This window comes from Arachis hypogaea, chromosome 7 (genome assembly GCF_003086295.3).
Source record: "Arachis hypogaea cultivar Tifrunner chromosome 7, arahy.Tifrunner.gnm2.J5K5, whole genome shotgun sequence".
Taxonomy (NCBI): Eukaryota; Viridiplantae; Streptophyta; class Magnoliopsida; order Fabales; family Fabaceae; genus Arachis; species Arachis hypogaea.
In genome coordinates, this window is record NC_092042.1 from 72,937,179 (window position 1) to 72,957,771 (window position 20,593).

Here is a 20,593-nt window from a genome sequence, read left to right on the forward strand (position 1 = left end):
GTGTTTGCCTCCTTTTTCACCCTTATCCTCATTGTTTTTTTCCCCTCTGGAAGATAAAAGGCGATAAATTATTAATAGTAAAAAATTAAAGAAAAAGAGTGATCCTCTCGTCGTGTCGTTGGCCTTTTTTGTTTTTGGCAAAAATGGTGTACAGATTTTAAATTAAGAACTTATTCTGATAAGTGATATGCACAATTGCGTCATGTAATTTATGTAGTTGATGTTGTAATATATGGTGATCATTGGTATAAATGGTAGAATTAGTATGTATTTGGGAATGCTTAAAAATTAAACTTATTTTAATAATTTTATGGTGAAAATTTACATTTGTCTTCATATAAAGTTAATATTTACGAATCGTTAAATAATTTGACAATGCATGTGAGTTGTCGCCTAATTTTATGGATTATCATGTTAGGTGTACACTAAAATCAGCTACTAGTATAAAATATATGTTAGAATATAAAAATACATATTGAAAATAAGTTAAACTATATGTATTTGTACATATAATGGTGGTTAATTTTAGTGTACAAGTAATATTTTTATTTTATTTATATAATTGCTTTTTAAACTAATCGATCATATGAGAACTAATATACTTGGATATCTTCGCTAACAATAATGGTTTTAAGATCATGTATTGGTTTTCGAATGTGTGAAAAAATTATTTTTAAGTGGTATAATTTACAAAAGTGGATTTGAAATAATAGTTTATATTATTTAATATTTGATACTTGAGGTTAAATTGATAAAATTATTACAATTTAAAAATAAGACTTCTGTTTATAAGTTTCAAAATAGTGGTTTCACTTATAAGTTTTTTTCTGCTTAAAATTATTCATTTTGATCATAGTCTGATTTCAAAAATTTATCCAAATATGATTATTTTCTAGCAAAATAGAATATTGAAATGTCTTCATACTATTGGTCATTCTAATTGTTACGTCACCAAATTAAAATTGGTGATTTCATGTCTTACAATTAAAGGTATTCATACGTCGGTTTAGTTTGAATCGGGGTAAAATGAGAGCTAAATCGGTAAAATGAGAGCTAAATCGATTAAATTTAAATTGAGTAGATCCCAACTAATTAAATCCGATTTGAATTCGTTCGGTTAATTGAATACCCAATTAAAAAGGAAATTTATAAAAAAATTTAATAATAATAATAATAAAACGTTACATCATCAATTTAAAATTAAATAATTATCATAATTTTAAAGACTTTTGGATTAAAAAATAAAGATGTATATATTTTATTTATTTTTTAATTAATATTAAACTAATCAGATAATTGACATAGTTCGGGTTTCACAATTTTAGAACTAAAACTCATCTTAATTGGCTTGTATTGGATCTGACTTGATTGTATTGGATTACCCATTCAATTCAGGTTATCCATATCCATAAAAACCCTTTGAAATGTATTTCAAATGTTTGTAATATGAAAAGTTTAAGTATTATTTAAAAGTTATTAGTTTATATTTTTAGAATATTTAATTTAATTTGATATATTTTAATTTTATTTATTTAGTTACTAAATTATGTTTTATGTTTGTGGGTTTAGAATTTTCTTTGTTTTAATCTAGTAATAAGTTATAAATACTTCATAAACTACTATAGTCATCATATATTGAGTAATTAAAGGTGTGAAAATTCCTTTTTTTTGGTTTCGTGATAAAATCATAGTCTAAATAAATTAGATTGAGGAGTCCTTTTTTTATTACATCAACAAATTAAATTAAAAATTGAGTGATTCTCTTTGTATTTAATTTCAATCTATCTTTTTGTTAACTATTAATTTCAATAAATTTTTTTTATTCAATTCCAATTCATGTTTTTTTTTATTTATTTTTTTCTATCACCCTTACCCACAATCATGAGAGTAAATGGACAACGATTTCACTTTTGGAAATGGTGAAGAAAATGGACAGAATAGCATAATGGGGATTGCTTACAGTTTCTCAACGACAATTTATAACCATTTTTGGAAACATTGCTAATCATTTAATCAACATATGAATTTTATCCCTTTTCTATAACGATTTAATAGTTAAATTAGTCTCTTAAAGATGGATTATTTTTTAAACTTATTACTAAAATTTTAATCAAATTGACACTTTAAAATTATATATTAATTATTTTTATTCTTCTGTCTCTCCATTAACAATTTTTGTCTATGGTTGATAATGTAAAATATTCACTGATAATATACATGACACCTAACATATCTAATTGGACCCTAAACAAATATGTTTATGAAAATTTATCAATTTAGTCTATTTTTTCAATTATATAAACTTTAATCCTAATATAATCTAACGACACTAAATTAGATTTTTTTAAACATATTTATTTAGTGTCCAATTGAACATGAAAAGTATCATATATGTTGTCAGTTAATATTTTATATAATTAATTATTGATAGAAACTATTAATAATGTGATGGAAAGACAAAAATAATCAATCTATAATTTTTAAAAGACAAATTTAATTAAAATAAATTTTCACACAAATTTAGAGAACAAAACATCTATTAAGGATTAATTTAACTATTAATCTTTTATATAGCCTTTGGAAATGAAAAAGGTAACAACACTAATGTTGATGGATGCTACATCTGATGTGATTGAAAATGCAATGAAGGATACAAAAATGTGTATTTTCTTTTTTTCTATGGTGTTTTTTAATTTGATAGGCAAAATATTAATTTGTCGGAGATCTAAATTTTATTAGGAGTCTTTTGGTGGTTAATAAATTGTTGCATATATAAGATAGAATTTAAACTCTTGATATTACTTATGCGGACGAGTGAGCTAACCACTCCAGTAATGCAAATTGGCTAAAGGTGCAGGGCTTTGACGGTTGCACAACTTATCTATTTATCGTGTCGACCTTGGCAAATCACCAAACCAATTAGAACAAGACATGTAATAGATTAATCGGGAATGTGGTTGAACAAAAGATATTCATTCTTTCCTAACCAAATTTTTGAAGGTTCTATCTATGCCTTGGGTATGAAAACATTTTAATACATCCAATACGTATTGCCAGTGAAGCTCCCATCATGAACAAAAAGGCACAAGTGAACTATCAAAATATACTCGAAGCCATTGATTTTTTACTTTTTCATTGGAAGAATTTATTTTTGTTATTAATAAATTAGAAAAAGAACTAATGAAAAAAAAATTGATTTGTTATTCATCAAAGTAGAGTAGAGTTTGATTTGTTATTCATCAAAGTAGAGTAGAGTATTTTTTTTTGTCTTTAATGTTTGGAGTAAATTTTAAAGTTGTTTTTAACATTTAAATTGTCTTACTTAAATCTTTAATATTTTAAAATCGTCTCAATGTTGTCTGTTGTAGTAATCTGTTAACAGAATTAACAGTAAGACAATATTGAAACGATTTTAAAATGTTAGGGACTTAAATAGGTTGAAAACATTGGGGACAAAAATTATATATTACTTTTAGAAGAATTACCAAATCAAGTAAAATAATAATAAATTTTAACGGAATCAATTGCATTATGAATTCAAGATTTTTATTTATGATGTAGAATGGTTAGTAGATAAATTTTCAAAAAAGAAAAAAAATGGTACATATACAATAAAGTATAAATTATACCTTTATTGTATATGTATTATGCTTTGTTTTTCTTTTTTCGCTAGTTCATGTACTAGCTATTTTACAAGCATTCCATGATAATTAAACATCTTAAAGAGTAAAATTAAAAAATATAAATTTACTTATAATGAAAGTAATGTGATTAAGAGTAATTTAGTTAGATGTAATTAAAAAATAATTGAATAACCATGTACCGTAAAAAAATTAGTATTATTGAAGAATAAAATCAAAATTTATTTTAAAGTTAAAAATAAAATAAAATTTAAATTAAACATTAACTAGTTCGGTACATTAGAGACAAAAAGATATTATTTAAACTTTATTGTATATGTATCATACTCTTTTTTTCGTTTTTCCCGAAGTTTATCTATTAGTCATTTTACAAATATTTCATGATGAATACAAATCTTGAATTCATAATGCAATTCAATCCGTTAAAATTTACTTTCATTTTACTTGATTTAGTAATTCTTCTAAAAGTAATGTATCACTTTTTTTTTCCAACGATTTCATCCTATTTAAGTCCCTAATATTTTAAAATCATCTTAATTATATCCCACTATCAACTCCGCTAATAGATCACTAACGACAGGATAGTATTAAGACAAATTTGAAACGTTAGGAACTTAAATAACACTACTTAAATATTAGGGACAACTTTAGGTCTAATCCCAAACGTTGGGGAACAAAATGATACTTTACTCCATCAAAGTATTATTTACTTAATGACCAGAGTTAAACGAGAAAATATAGCTCGCAAACACAGGCGAAAATTCGTTTAATTACATCAAGCTTTCAGGGAGCTCATTCAAGACTTACTGGAACTATTACTTAAAAGAAAATCAAAGTGTCGATTTCAGCTAATAGGGATAGAAATAGAAAAAAAAATATTTTACTATTTGTGGATCCATTGAATAAATTCAATAATTGGTAGAATAACAAAAAAATAATACAATGGATATAATAAGGGTTAAGTATGATTTTGGTCTCTAACGTATAGGTCGAAAATTTATTTCGTCCCGGCCTTTTTTTCGCTACAAAATGGTCCCGAAGATTTGAGTTTGTTTTAAAATCGTCTTTTTTACCAAATTTATTATTTTTATTACCAAATTACCCCTAGCTAAAAAGATTATAAAATAAAATAAAACAAAAAGGAAAAAAAGAAAGAAAGGGACGAGGGAGGGAGAAAGAGAATCACAAGGGGAGAGGGGTGGTTGTTTCCAGGGAAGAGAGGGAGAGGGGGAAGGTCGCTACTTCACGCCGTCGCCGTTGCTTCTTTCTTCCTCAACACATACACTAATGGCAAGAGAGGAGAGAGTAGAGGGAGAGAGAAAGAGAAGAGAGGAACGAAGCCCTCCACAGTGCCGCCGACCACCACAGTGTCCTCCTCGTGGCGATATGTAGCCCGCCAACACCGCCGCAGCCCCTCCTCCCCCACCACCGCTGCAACCCTTTCCCTTTGTTTCAATTTTTAATTTTTTTTTAATTTTTCATATTTAAAAGATTCTATTGTTGTTGTTGTTGTTAATGCTTCTGGTTGCTTCTGTTTATTCCTTTTATTCCATTGTTATTGTTCATGCTTTGGTTGCTTCTGCTTCTGCCTGCTTCTATTTTTGCTTCTGCTTTTGGTTCTGTTTTTGTTGTCGCTCTGATTTTATTATCCATTGTTATTATTGTTGTTGTTGTTGTTGTTGTTTTACTGATTGTTGTTGTTTGATTGTTGTTATTCTGCTTTGGGTTTCTGCTTTTGCCGGCTTCTGTTTCTGTGTTTGCGCTTCTGCTTCTACTTCTGCTTCTGGTTAATGTTGAGGAAGAAAAGGGGAGGGAGGGGTATTTTTGTCCGAAGGACGATTTTAAAATAAAGTTAAACCTTTGGGACCATTTTGTAGCGAAAAAAAAGTTGGAGACAAAATAAATTTTCGACCTCTACGTTAGGACCAAAATGCACTTAACCCATATAATATTTTATCATACAATATGTACAAGGGACAATTTCTTCTTAATAGTAAAATAGTAGAACATGTCGGGAAGCTCATTAACATAACAGGATGAGAGAGATAAGAAAGAGAAGAAATAAATCCTACTTTAAGAATGATTGGAGCTTTCGTGATGGAGAGGGTGGACAAAAGCGACAGACGAGGCGATTGGCATATTTAGTGTGGAAGGAGAGCTCAAATGTCAAAGATCAAGACAAACAGTTGACAATTACAAAAGCATCGATAGGAGAAAGGGAGGCAAGGTGTGGGAAAAGATGGAAAAGACTACGCACTCGATGTTCGTTGATAACCTACCAGATGAAATAAGCAGGAGTGCTCTATATAGGGATTTTGGGTGAGCAGGAGGCATCGTGGATGTGTTTATTTGAAAAAAAGGAAAGGACACTTACGGCCATTTACTTTTGTAAGGTTGATCCTTTGGGGGAGGTTTCAAAGGTAGTAGCATGAATGAACGATGTGTCCATTAAGGGCAGAAGGAACGAATTTTTGAATGCAAGGTTTGTGCAACATAAATAAGATAAGTGGGATGGAAATAGCACACGGTTGAATGCATAGAGAGCTAAGAAGAACGATGATCGGAGCGAAAGAAAGATTAACCACAACTAGAACGAGTCGAAAGACTATGTAGAGAAGAAAAGGCAGATAGAGGAAAATAACATGTTGGGGACAGTTAGGGACGGGACGAAGAACGCTGATGGCTATAGGGAGGACAGGAAGGTTGTGGAAAGGGTAATTAACCTCCAAAAAGCAAGTTGATATATTGAGCAGAAGTATTGTATCATCAAAAATTGACCATATCAAGCTCAGTTCATTGATGAATATGCTGAGGAAGGAATGAAGAGGTTCAGAGAGGATTAAGAGTAGAGTGTAACACCCCAATTACCCTACGCTTTACCTCTAGCCGTAAAGCAAAGGTTAATCAGATGTTACGACAGTTCTAAGGCTTATACATATATATATATAGAAGAAATAATATAATCTAGAAGCCTGATGAAGGATATAGCTCAAACAGAGGATTTAAAAGCGCAAAGCGAACTAACGAAGCGTCCAACTTAAAACACAAGAACAGATGTGAGATAAACAAAGATAATAGTATAATAGTGTAGTATCATAAGAAACTAGCCATGGCTCGCGGAGTTTAAGCCGGCTAGCCAAACATACAGACAAGAGGAAACTGAAGTTTAAAATGGCTTATACAAGCTTTGTTCTCTCTCAAATACAGGCCTCTAGGCCAAAACAAAAATACAAAGCGAGAGACAAATACAAAACAAACCAAAAAGACTCCAAAAGGTATCCGGATCCTCCGCTTCTGTCACCAACCAAACAACTCACCGAGGTGGATTGTGACCTGCATCTGAAAAATAACAACAAAGTATGGAATGAGAATCGGAGGTTCTCAGTATGGTAACAGTACCCAATAATGTAAAATGTAAGGCTCCGAGATGCCGAAGGCAATCCTAGAACTTCACATCGCATACGGGTATTGAAGCTTAGAACAAAATAAATAAATACATAAAGGACTTAAACCATAAACTGAGTTATCTAAACTTAGGGGGATTCTAACTAATACTAATCACACCGCTGTATCCCACAGCCTTCGCCACCCTAACCTCCGTGCGATCCTATCGCCACCGCCTACCTAACCTCCTCAACACCAGACAATCACAATTAATGCAAACAAGTAAAACACAGATAATATTCAAGTATATATAAGTAGTTCAAGAAGCAAGTAGGCATATTATACATTTAGGCAAACTCAAGTAGTCAAAGCAAACAAGCACATAAGAAATACATATGATGAATGCCTGTCCTATTAGCTCGTGATATCACTTGTCGGTCTATGAATGCCAACTCGACACATCCTTTCGGATGTCGCCTTTCTTGCACTTCCGATGATATAGCGCCTGGCTCGCTCTTGTTTCGAGGATATAGTGCCTGGCTCACTATTGTTCCGAGGATATAGTGCCTGACACACTCTTGTGGCAGAGAAGGAAAACAACAACGCATACAACTTATCACAAATCATTCCAAGGATATAGTGCCTGGCTCACTATCTACATCCACAATTCCATCAACCTCAAATCATCATCATTTCTCATCTTAAATCACTTCCAATTATCAACTCTCAATATTCCAAGGATATAGTGCCTGACACACTCTCTTTCAAACATTATCATTCCAAGGATATAATGCCTGACACACTTTCCACATTCAACAAGATCATCATTCCTCTTTTAATCATCAACTCAGCATAACCATCATCATTTCCATTAACATCCTTACACATTCATATCCTCAAGTCCATCAGTTTCTCACTTCATTGTCAACAATCATCAAATTCACTACTCCTCCTTCCCTCTCAACCAAACTCATCCTCAATCCACCAAAAACCTAAACCTCCGTTTGCTAACTTTTCATAATAAAATCGAACCAAACCTCCTAGGACCATTCCCATGTTTTAATGCCCAAAACTAGGCCCAAGAATCATAAAATGAGGTTATAGAAGCTTACAACCTTGTCGGGAAGTTGAAATAGTTGAAAACAAAGTTAAATTTGTGAAACAGGGCGTGTGTGTCCGCACAGGGGTGTGCGTGCGCACGCCAGGAAGATTTTGAAAGTGTGCGTACGCACAGGGGTGCGCGTCCGCACAGGTACTAAAATTTATAAAGTCTGTTCACTCGCACAAGCTGTGCGAGCGCCCCTAACAGACGACCCTTCCCGACTTGTGTGTGTGCACATGACTGTGTGTCCGCATAGGTCGTAATTCCTCATTGATGTGCGCACGCACAACCTATGCTAGCGCTGCTACCAGAGCCTTTTTCCCTCCCTGTGCATATGCACAGGTTTGTGCATCCGCACAGAATAACATTTTCGCAGGGTTGTGCGTGCGCACAAGGCTGTGCGTTCACACATATCAGAAAATCCTGAATTTCAGATTTTTAACACCAACTTTGAATGATCATAACTTTCTCTATTCTTGCTAAAGGCCTCAAAACACCAATTTTTCCAAAACTCACAATTCAAAATCAAACCAACCACAACCCAACATTACCAAAACAACATAGAAGCCCATACCCTTCCTTTTCTAACTCAACCATCCATAATTCCAATTACATTACTCAATACCATTAAGTTCCTTACTCATCAACATCCAAAACTATCATAAATAATCTTTAACCAACATCAAACATCAACAACTACTTTAAATCCTCATCACCTAACCTCAACATTATCAATCATTATCCACATTCATATTACCATACTCAACATACACACTCACCAACATCAACCAATATCACAATTTATAATTAGCACCAATAACATCAATATTTTTCATCAACCTTTATAATCATTAAGTACCAACAACATCATTAATCATGCATCAATCCTTAAACACCAACAATCTCATCAACAACACTAATCATTAATACTCATCAACACCACAATTCCCAATAATTACCCTCAACCACAATAATCCAATACAACCCACAATTATCATCAATTCACATATAATTATTTATACACCAACAACATTCAATCCTATCTTAGGGTCAACTAGCCTAAGTGTCCATGAACATTACATATTACATAAAGGAAATCGAAACTATACCTTGGCCGATTCCCAAACGCACCAAACACCAAAACAAAACTACCAAGCTTGATCCAAAGCCTCAACCAACACCAACAAACACCAAGGCTCACACTAACAACACATATATCTTCAAAATCAAAATCTAAGATACACAAAACAACTAAACACAAGGGTTTAGTATATCCTTACCTTATCAAATGAGAGTAGGGGTAAAATCCATCAATTACCCGCTACTAGAGATCACCTAAACAAGCAAAATCACAAAATCTACTCAAAACTCATAACCAAAATCGCGCAGAACTTAGGGCAGATAACTGGGAAGATAGACGCAAGTTCTTACCAGATTTTTTTAGATAGAAACGTAGAGCTCAACAAGAGCTTCACGTGGCCACAAACGGCTCGTCAATCGGAGCTCCGGATCAAAAGTTATGACTTCCGAAAGGTGGAGGTGAAAAGAGCACTCTCTTCTTCCTCTCCTCTCTAAAAACCTCGGCCCTCTCTCTCCTAGGGCTGAAAAAATGAGCTCAAAGCTCATTTTATATATGTTGGATCTTGGGCCCGGTTTAGGCTCGGTCCAACCCGTTAGCGTTTTTCGTCCATTTGACCCACTTTTGGTCAAAACCTTTAAGATTAGTGTCCGGTTTTCGATTCTAAAATTATTTTTATCCTTTCAAAATAACAAATCAATTTTCTAAATATTATTTTCCAAAATATGTGGTACTGGACAATCTAGAGCCGGTATTGCCAGCTTAAGCGCCAGTACACATTTTACAAAAATCTTTTCGAAAAGGTACATTTTCCAACTCAGAAAAATTCAATGAAATCAAATTTCATATTTTTATTTTCAAATTAAAACTTTTAAATTTTGAATCCATTTCGGGCACTAAATTATTTTATTAAAATGATTTTACGTGAAAATGCGGGTTCTTACATAGAGATATTGGACCCTATAGATGTCTGATTACGCTTGAAAGCATAAAGTTCAGGGACAACGCTCTTGATGATCTGATGCTTAATGAATTCTTCGATGATATTAATTTCTATTAGGGCTTCACATGGAATTTATCTAGAAGAATTTGAGTGGAGCTTATTGGACTTTCAGTGCACTTGTGATTTGAGAAAATATTCTGGAATATTAGAAGGATATAGGGCAATCTTGTCACAATGGAAGACTTAACAGAGAATAACTGTTCCTTTTGTGCTGCAAGAATTTTGATAAATTCCTATTAGTGGGAACTAATATATGAGTGGGTCTTGGAAGGATTGGAACAAGGAATTTGATGTTTTTGTGAGGGAGTTTAGATTGAAATCTATATTACGCAGATCCACCCTAGAACCACAATATGTGATGGTGAATTTGGACTTGAGAGTAATCCTGGTTCAAGCAAAGTTCTTGGCAATAATGATGCTTCAAAGGAGTCTTCCATGGATTCGGCAGTCTAAAAGTCTAGTCTCTTCGAAGAAGAAGGAAGACTACGTGTTGGGTGAGACCCACTTGTCAGTAATTTAATGCAGAGGTGACTAGATGGTATTAGTAAGGATGCAGGGTATAATGCTTAGTGGAGATATGATTATCTCCCTGAAGAGGTCATTAACGAAAAAAATGGTGTGAGATTAAATGATGAAAAAGTGATTTGGGAGGCTAATTCAAATTTAGAGTTGCAGATGGTTGAATATATTGGTTTGGGATGTAGGGAGACCTAATGTTATAGAGGGTATGATAACTTCAGATTGGGCTGGAAAAATAGTGAACCTAAAAAGAAAACTGTCGAGCGGGTCTTGCCCTTACTCATCAGGTTTGGGTCATGCACTTCTTCTTACCATATGCACCAGAAGACTATTATTTTAGAGTATAATGATATCATTGAGTTTGGTGAATCTGGTGAGAAACAGGGGGTGAATGAGAGTGATAATTGTTCCCCAATTGGTTATCCATGAGAGAAAATCTTCAGGTCCTTTGAAGAAGTAGCGACCGTGAAGAAAATTTGTGTGGAGGCGGGCATAGTATTTAATGAAGTGAGGAATACATGCCATTGGCTTCTCTTGTTAAATCTGGGCAGTAAAAGGGAGGAAAAACATATGATCTAAGGGCAAGAGGGAGGAAGGCTAAGGCAACTCCGGAGGGACATGGCAGGGGCCGTCGGAGCTCTCAAGAAATAGAGGTAAGATCTTTTCTAGAATGAAATTAAATTTTTGCAACGTTAATGATGTAGGGAAAAATGAAAATTAGAGACGGTGAAAAGGTTCTATTGAAAGAATAAATTGATTTTATTGGGTCAGTGGAAACAAAAAAAACTGTAATAAGAGTTTCTAAAATTATGGGCCCAGAACTTGTCTGAGTGGGCATGTGTGAGATGTAGTGGGCAATGCTAGGGGTTTAATCTGTGTATGAAAACCGGACTTTGTTGAGAAATTTTATATCTTTAAAGGTACCATGGGTCTAACTATTTTGAATTTTGTCAAAGAAATAAAAATGAATGGTTGATTTGTACTGTGTACAAAACCCATGATAGAGGGAAAAGTTGGAGGTTTGGTCTAAATTATCTGAATTGAAATTGAGATTTGAGGTTCTTATGATTATTGGTGCTGATTTCAATGATATTCTGAGGCTTGAAGATAAATTAGGGTGCAAAGTGTTGTTGCAGAGCGGGTGCGAAATTAAGAAATGGGTGGATGACATGGAGTTAGTGGAGTTGGAGCTAAGTGGAAGAAAATACACATGATATGGGGAAGAAGCTGTGGTAGAATTGACAGGTTTTTATAGATAGTGAGTGGCAAGAGGCTTATAGTTCTTTGATCCTGAAGGGTTTACCTCGTGCTCTCATATCATTGTGCTCTATTAGTCGATTCCGAAGAACAAGATTGGGGCCTGAAGGCATTCTGTTCATTAGATGCTTGGTTGTCTCATGATGGTTTTATGTTAGCAGTCAAGGGTGAACGGAGTAAAATGAAGGGGTCTAATTTGACGCAAAAATTGAAAGCGGTGAGAAAGCCGTTAAGGTTATGGAACAATGAATGCTTTGGCAGTATTGAGAGTAATATTGAGACATTAGAGGAGAAAATTCAAAAGGTTAATGAAAAAATTGAGAAAGGTAACAATGATGAATGCTTATTAACAAGGGCAAAAGCGATTAGAAGCTTGGTTGAAGTATGGTGTGGGAAGAGAAAGACATATTGGAGGCAGCTGTCCCGATCGAAATTTGCTTCACATATGGATAAAAACACTATGTTTTTTCACTCGATCGCTAAAACTAAAAATCAGAGCAAAATAATGAAGGAGATCCACATTAATGGTAATTACTATAGAGGTGTTGGTAGAAGAAAGGAGGAAGTTCGAAGATTCTATAAGAAGCTGCATGAGGAAGAGGAAAGACTCAATGTTCATTTTGATGAGTCTTCGGTGGAATCTATTATTGCATCGGAAGCGACATTGATGGAAACAATCCCATCTAAGGAATATATTAAGGCTGCTGTTTGGAATTGAGAACCGAGTTAGGCTACAGAACCAGATGGGTTTAACTTCAAGTTCATCAGGAGGTTGCGGGAGGTAATTGGGGATTATTTTTGCAAGTCAGTACATGAGTTCTTTGCTGATTATAGGCTCCGAAAAGAAGCAAATTTGACATAGGTGGCTTTGGGACATCAAAAGGGGGATCGAATGAGCTAAAAGACTTCTGACCTATAAGCATGATGGAATTATATAAAGTGATTTCAAAGATCTTAGCTAGTCATCTTCACCCGCTGTTGCTGGAGTTGGTAGGAAAAGTCCAATCTGCATTTGAAAGTGGAAGAAAGATTCACGATAGAGCATTGATAGCATGTGAAATGATTCATTGGCTAAAGAAATAAAAAAATCTAGCTTGTTTGATTAAGCTTGACTTTCAGAAGGCATATGACAAGGTAAGGTGGGACTTTGTTTATAAAATCCTACATGGGATGGGTTTTGGGTGTATATGGCAGCGATGGATACATCTATGCTTAACAACGAATTTTCAATGTCGTTTCTTATCAATGGAACTACGACAAAGTCATTACAGAGGGGTCTATGTCAAGGTGATCCACTTTTTTCTTTTCTCTTTGTTCTTGTTGGGGAAGTCCTGAAATAAAATATTAGATAGGTTGTGTAAAAAGAATTTTTTGAAAGCGCTAGAGGTGGGTAAGGATAAAGTTAAATTGTCACATCTATAATTTGTAGATAATACAATTCTCTTTTTCCCTTGCAATGTGAAGACAATTTTCGATTTTATATGGTTTTGAGTTGTTGTCTGGATTAAAAATAAATTATGATCAATCTGTTTTGATCAGGTTGAATGATGATTTGGAGAAGATTCAAAATAATATGATGTTTTAGGATGTAAGGAAGCAAATCTTCTGATTAAATACTTAGGTGTACCCTTAGGAGCTAATCCTAAAAGGTTCATACTTGGGACCTATAATTAAGAAAATTGAGGAGAGATTGAAAGGGTAGAAAGACAAATATTTATGAAAAGTTGAAAACTTATATTGATTAAGTCAATTTTGAACAACCTACTAATATATTACTTTAGTATTTTTGGGATGACATAGTTAGTTGTAAAGAAGATTGCTTCTCTTCAATTGTGGTTCTTTTGGGGCAATGCGAAGGGAGGGAGAGGTCTAGCAACGGTTAATTGGGACATTGTATAGTGACCTAAAAGTCAAGGAGGCCTTCGAGGACATTGTTCTTAAAAATATGCCTTTATTCTAACAATGGCTAATTGGGAGGTTGTACAGTGACCTAAAAGCTAAGGAGGCCTTTGGGGACGTTGTTCTTAAAAATATGTCCTTATTATTTAAATAGTGATGAAACTTTGATAAGGAAGAATGCCCCTTATGAAAGCAAGTTCTATGTCCATGCAACAAGTTTAGCTTAGAAAAGAGGCTATAAGATCAGAAAAGGAGGGATTATACGGGTGTTTGGGAGCGATTGGTAGTTTATAGCAAAGTAAACCTAGGTTGGCTAAGGTTTATGAGAAGAGGATGCAACTTTTGATTGGTGATGGCACAAAAACTCAATTTTGGCATGATTTATGGCTTTAAGAAGGAATGATGAGGGAAGTCTTTCCTCGACTATATAGAATCACGAGTAACAAGGACTACTATATTTGTGATTATAGGTTGTGGGCCGGTTACAATTGGGTTTAGAGCTCAAATTGGAGGAAATTGTTGGGTGGTTTTAAAGATCAAAAGTTAAATATTATGATGCAAATCCTATCTAAGGTCATTCTGAAGGCTAATGAACTGGATAAATTGGTGTAAAAATTTGATAAACATGGAGAGTACTCCGTCAAGTCTTTCCTTAGTGTTGTATACAAGGATAGGAGTAGGGACATTGATTGCAACATGTATAATTTCTCACCATACTTTAGTTAGGCCTTGTTTCTCTTAGGCTTGAGCTTCTCACTTGGTTCATCATTTTAGAAAAATTGAATACAAAAGATAAGCTTTGCAAATTAAAGGTGATACGGGAGGAAGAAGTAAGTTGTGTTCTTTGCGGAATGAGTATGGAGATGGTTCATCATATCTTCTTCACTTGTGTTTGGTCTTGGTATATTTAGAGTGATAATTGTAAACTCCAGTTAATTAATAAATAATTAACTAATAAATTAATTATGAACAAAAGAGATCAAGAAATTAAAATTTATAATTTGAAGAAGTAAAAATATTTAGAATATGAATTAAAACACTAATTTTAAAGATTTTGTTCTAAAATTGGGCCAATGGGCTAAATCGGTTGAACCGGGCTCAAGTTGGGCTCAAGCCCAACCCATATAACCATTAATTAGCCAAGTTTCAACACTCCAACCCTTTTCATTTTGAGTTCCACGCTGAATTGAAGAGAAGAGAATCAAAACCTAAGAACACTATTTACCACCTCACCAAATTGCTTATAACTTTCAATCCGGAACTCTGATCACTGCACCATTTGTGGTCACGTGATCGTTTCGCCAAGCTCTTCTATTCTATCTAAACAAACTAGTAAGAAACTCTGAATTTCTTGCCCAGTTCTTTCTTTCATTTAGTTTTTGGGTTGTGGACATTGAGAAATTTTGTGTTTTTAATTGTTTAGGTATTATCTAGCTTCGGTAATTATTGAGTTTCAAGGTATAATTTGATTTCTTGTAGATAGTATATAAGGTTGTGTGAAACTTAGGCTAGTTATCCATAAGATAGGTTGAATTATGTGAATTATTGATTTATTTGAGAACTGAGAATGTATGTTGATTAAGGGTAAAATGAGTTGTATGATAGAACTTTAATATGATGCTATATGAATGAAAGTTGTGGATGTAATAATAATTGATAATAATTATTGGAATTGGTAGAATTATGGGTGAAAATGTTTGAATGAATTGAATAACTTAGGTGTTGGAATGATTGTGAACTGATTGAAGAGCATGTGATAATGTGTAGGAGTATTGGTATTGATTTTGGTGTGATTGGTTTGGTTTTGAATTGAGAGTTTTGAAATAAAGAGATAGATTAGAATTCCTATATGGAATCACTCTATTTCTGGTTTAGTGAGAACTTTAGACTTGATCTAGAATTATGGAGTTTAGGATTGCCTTTGGCTTTCCAGAGCCTTATATCTTATCTATTTGGGCACTGTTACCATACTGAGAACTCTCGATTCTCATTCCATACATATTTATTATTTTTTTCAGATGCAGGATGTGAGACACCTCGCGGAGTGTGCTGGGTGATTCTTGGAAGCAAAGATCTACTTTTTGGGGATTCCATACTATGTATTTAATTTATGTGTGTGTGTGTACATTCTCCACTTTTATATAAAACTTGTATTATATCTCCTAGAGGTTGACTTCAGAGAATTAGGAATTGTATTTGTCTTTTGGTATAATTTAGAATATTTACTGGAGCTTGATATGTATTTTCTTTGGAACTCTTTATATATATATATATATATATAGTCTCTTCTGCTTCATTGATATCTACACGTTTTATTCTTAACCGTACGAATGTGATGCGATTTTCTATTTTAGTTTTGTCTAACCTTTCCTTTAAGGCTCCTAGTTAAACTATCTTTCATATATATCTATGTACGTATTTTTGTTTTAGAGGTCGTAGCACCTCACCACATTTGATTTATGACCTAGGCGTAAAATTCTGTGTGATAGGGTGTTACATTATGGTATCAAAGGTTTTGGCTTCTTGTAGATAGTTGAAAGAGCAAAACCGTCGGCTTAAAAAAATTTTCTCGGTTAGAGGAAATAACTTTGTTGCAAGTATAGTTCCAAACTGACAAGTAATGCTCAAATCAAATTTTAATTCCAAGAGATGTCACAATCAATACAAAATAACCAGGAGTTTTAAGTCCCGGATCATCTTTCCTAGGAGTTGCAATGAAATGCTCTATTATTGGCTCTGAGGGATTTGAGGGTTTTAATTATAAGAGACAAGAAATTAAAATGGCAAGTAATTAAATGAGAAGCAAGTAAAAGCAATGAAAATGGAAAATAAATGGCAAAAAGGGCTCTTGCCATGAATTGGGAAATTCAAGATTCTTATCCTAGTTATGGACCATAAACATGGTAATTGTGTAGAATTAATCCCAATTAGTCAATCCTAACATCGAGAATTAGTCAAAAGGGCATAATTGATCTCAATCCACAAGTCCTAGCCACCTCTATTAATGGAAGGCTTAGAGTTAGTGGAAATCAAATCAACTAACAATCCTCACACAATGTAGAATGGACATCCACAACTCAAGTTCACCTAATTATCCAATTTCCTAATCAAGAGTGTGAAAAATTAGGCAAAAATCCAACCAAGCATTTTATCAAACACTTGGAAGGTATAAAAGAGAAGGTAAAATCACAAGAGATAATAAAATCTACAACTACCAATTGCAAGAAAACAATAATAACAACTAAATTAAGCAATAAGAAACACAAAACATGAATTGTATTAACTAAAATTAAAAGTAACAAAGTGTCATAAACATAAAAGAACAAAAGAGAGGAAATAACAAATAAATGGCAAGGAAAACTAAATGAAAACAAGAATTAAACCTAAATCTAAGAGAGATCTAACCTAATCTACCCTAATTCTATAGAGAAGGGAGAGCTTCTAGCTTCTCTCTCTAGAATATAGCCTAAAGCATGTTTCTAATCTACACTAATTGCTCTCCACTTGACATGGAGTGATGCTCCTTTGATATAGCACTCAATCAGCTTTAGAAAGTCCAAAACTGGGCTTTGGAGACCCAGAAATCACCCTAGTGATTTGTATTAATGAGGTCACGTGCTGGGACTTGTGCGTATGCACAGCCGCATAGGATGTTGTGCGTGCGCACACATGGCTGTGTGCTCCTCCTTTGATTTCTTCATGTTTTCCTCTTGCATGCTTTTCTTCCACTCTCATCAAGCCATTCCAATATATTATACCTGAAATCACTCATAAAAAATATCAAGGTATCGAACGGAATGAAAGTGGAATAAAATTGGTTAAATTAAGCACAAAATAACATGTTTTCACAATTAGACTCAATTAAGGGAGAGAACACAAAGGTATGCTATTTGATGAATAAATGTGGGTTTATATGATGAAATCCACTCAAATCAATCCAAAACTTATCGTCAAATATGAACTCATCAATTCCACCACACTTAAACAATAGCATGTCCTCATGCTAATCATAATCAAAGGAGAAGGGTAAAAAGGGTTAGCAACTTATTTAATGCAACTACTTACATGCTATACTAAATACTATCTATCTATATTTATACTCTGGTTCCTATTGAGTTTAGCAAAAACAAACAAGAGAATTCCAATCAATCCAAAATAAATCATTAGGGCCAAAACAAGGAATTAATGCAATATGATCCACATCCAAAGATTTGATTTGAAATTTTCAAAAACTAACAAGAAACTTGCAAGAAGATATAGGATAAGAGATGGAAACATATAATTGAGTAATTGAACCCCTCAACGGTTGTGTATACACTCTAGTCGCTTAGTCTTTAGGGTTTAATCACTCAATTCTCCTTTAATCATGTTTTATAAGATTTGCTAGTCATCTAGCAATCAACAAATACTTGATTCATTAATGCAAATATCATGAGGTCTTTAGAGGGTTGTAATGGGGTTAGGGTAAGGGTAGGATTAATATGGTTAAGTGGACTTAGTGAATTGGATCTTTGATTAGTTCAAGTATCCCACCTAATCCTATATCATCCTATGTACAAAAGAAACCAACCTAACTTCCCATTCATTTCTTTTTCTTATTCTCTCATGCATTCTTCTTTCTAATTCAACCACATATGCATTCTTTTATTTAACATTCTTTATCTTTTCTAATTCAACCCATTCATTTTTTTAACATAAAACATGAATTGCATTAATTAAAATCAAAAGTAACAAAGTGTCATAAACATAAAAAAGCAAAAGAAGGGAAATAACAAATAGAATTAAAGAACAAGAGTGCAAGAATAATAAATGACAAGGAAAACTAAAGAAAAACAAGAATTAAACCTAAATTTATGAGAGATTTAGCCTAATCTACCCTAATTCTAGAGAGAAGAGAGAGATTCTCTCTCTAGAATACAACCTAAAGCATGTTTTTAATCTACCCTAATTGCTCTTCTCTTGACCTGGAGTGATGCCCCTTTGATATAGCACTCCATCAGCTTCAGAAAGTCCAAAACTGGGCTCTGGAGGCCCAGAAATCGCCCTCAGCATTTTCCTTTAAGTGAGTCACGTGCCAGGACTTGTGCATACACACACTTGCTGATCTTTCACTTGTGCGTGCGCACACATGCTGTTGTGCTTCTTGCACATACGCATAGTAGGTTATGCATACTCACCCTCCAGTGTGTGCTTTTTTTTTTGTTTTCTTCATGTTCTCTCCCAATTGCATGCTTTTCTTCCACTTTTTTCAAGCCATTCCAACCTATTACACCTGGAATCACTCATCAAAACCATCAAGGCATCGAATGGAATAAAAGTAGAATAAAATTGATTAAATTTAGCTCAAAATAGCATGTTTTTACAATTGGACATAATTTAAAGAGAAAACACAAAAGCATGCTATTTAGGTGAATAAATGCGGATTTATATGATGAAATCTACTCAAATCAAACCAAAAGATATCATCAAATATGGATTCATCAATTGAAAACTTGATGTAAAAATTTTTTCCGTTTTAGAATTAATCAAATTAAAAATCACTTCGTTAATAACATAGTCCAAACCAACAATGAACTCTCAAAATCAAAATTTAAATCAAAAAATTGTCACAATCCAAAACAAATGTAAACCGGGAGTTTTAAATCCCGGGTCGTCTTCCCTAGGACTTGCGAATGAAATGCTCAATTATTGGCTATTTGAAAAATGGGGTTAATGGCAAGAGAGCAAGTAATGTAAATATCAAGAAAGTAAATGAGCATGTAATAACTAAATATCAAAGCAATTAAATTCAAGGCAATTAATCAAAGAAAGGGGAAATTCAAATACTAAGAAACCTCTTGACAAGGATTGAGAGTTAAGGTTGCCTATCCTAGCCATTGACCACAAACATATGATGATTATGAAGAGTTAATCCTACTTAGTCAACCCTACATCGAGGATAAGTCAAATAGGCATAATTGATTTCAATCCATAAGTCCTAGTCAACTCTATTAATGGGAGACTTAGAGTTATTCGAAATCAAATCAACTAACTACTCTAATATATCAATAAAAAATGGACATCAATGACTCAAGGGTCACCAAAGTTCTCAATTCCAAGCCAAGAATGAAGAAAAACTAGGTAAAAACTAAGCCAAGCATTTTTATCAAATACGTGGTGTACATGAAAATAAAAGCATATTAAATTGCAATAATAATAAAATCCAAAACTACCAAATGCAAGAAAATAATAATAACAACTAAAGAAAACAATAATAACATAGAAACATAAATTTGCATTAAATGAAATTAAAGTCAACAAAAGTGTTCATAACATAAAAGTGACAAAAGGGTCACCAAAGTCCTCAATTCCAAGCCAAGAGTGAAGAAAAACTAGGTAAATACTAAGCCAAATATTTTATCAAACACTTGGTGTGCATGAAAATAAAATAATATTAAACTACATAAAAATAAAATCTAACTACCAAAAGCAAGAAAATAATCACAATAACCCAAACAAGCATTAAATGAACATAAAACATAAATTGCATAAATAGAAATTAAAATTAACAAAGAGTGCAAATACATAAAAGTGGCAAAATTGAGAAAATGACAAGATAAACTAAGAAAATTAAGACAATAGAACAAAGAAAGGTAAAAGAAACTAGATGAAGACAAGAATTAAAATGAGAAATTACAAAGAAATTAAACTAATAACCCTAATTTCTAGAG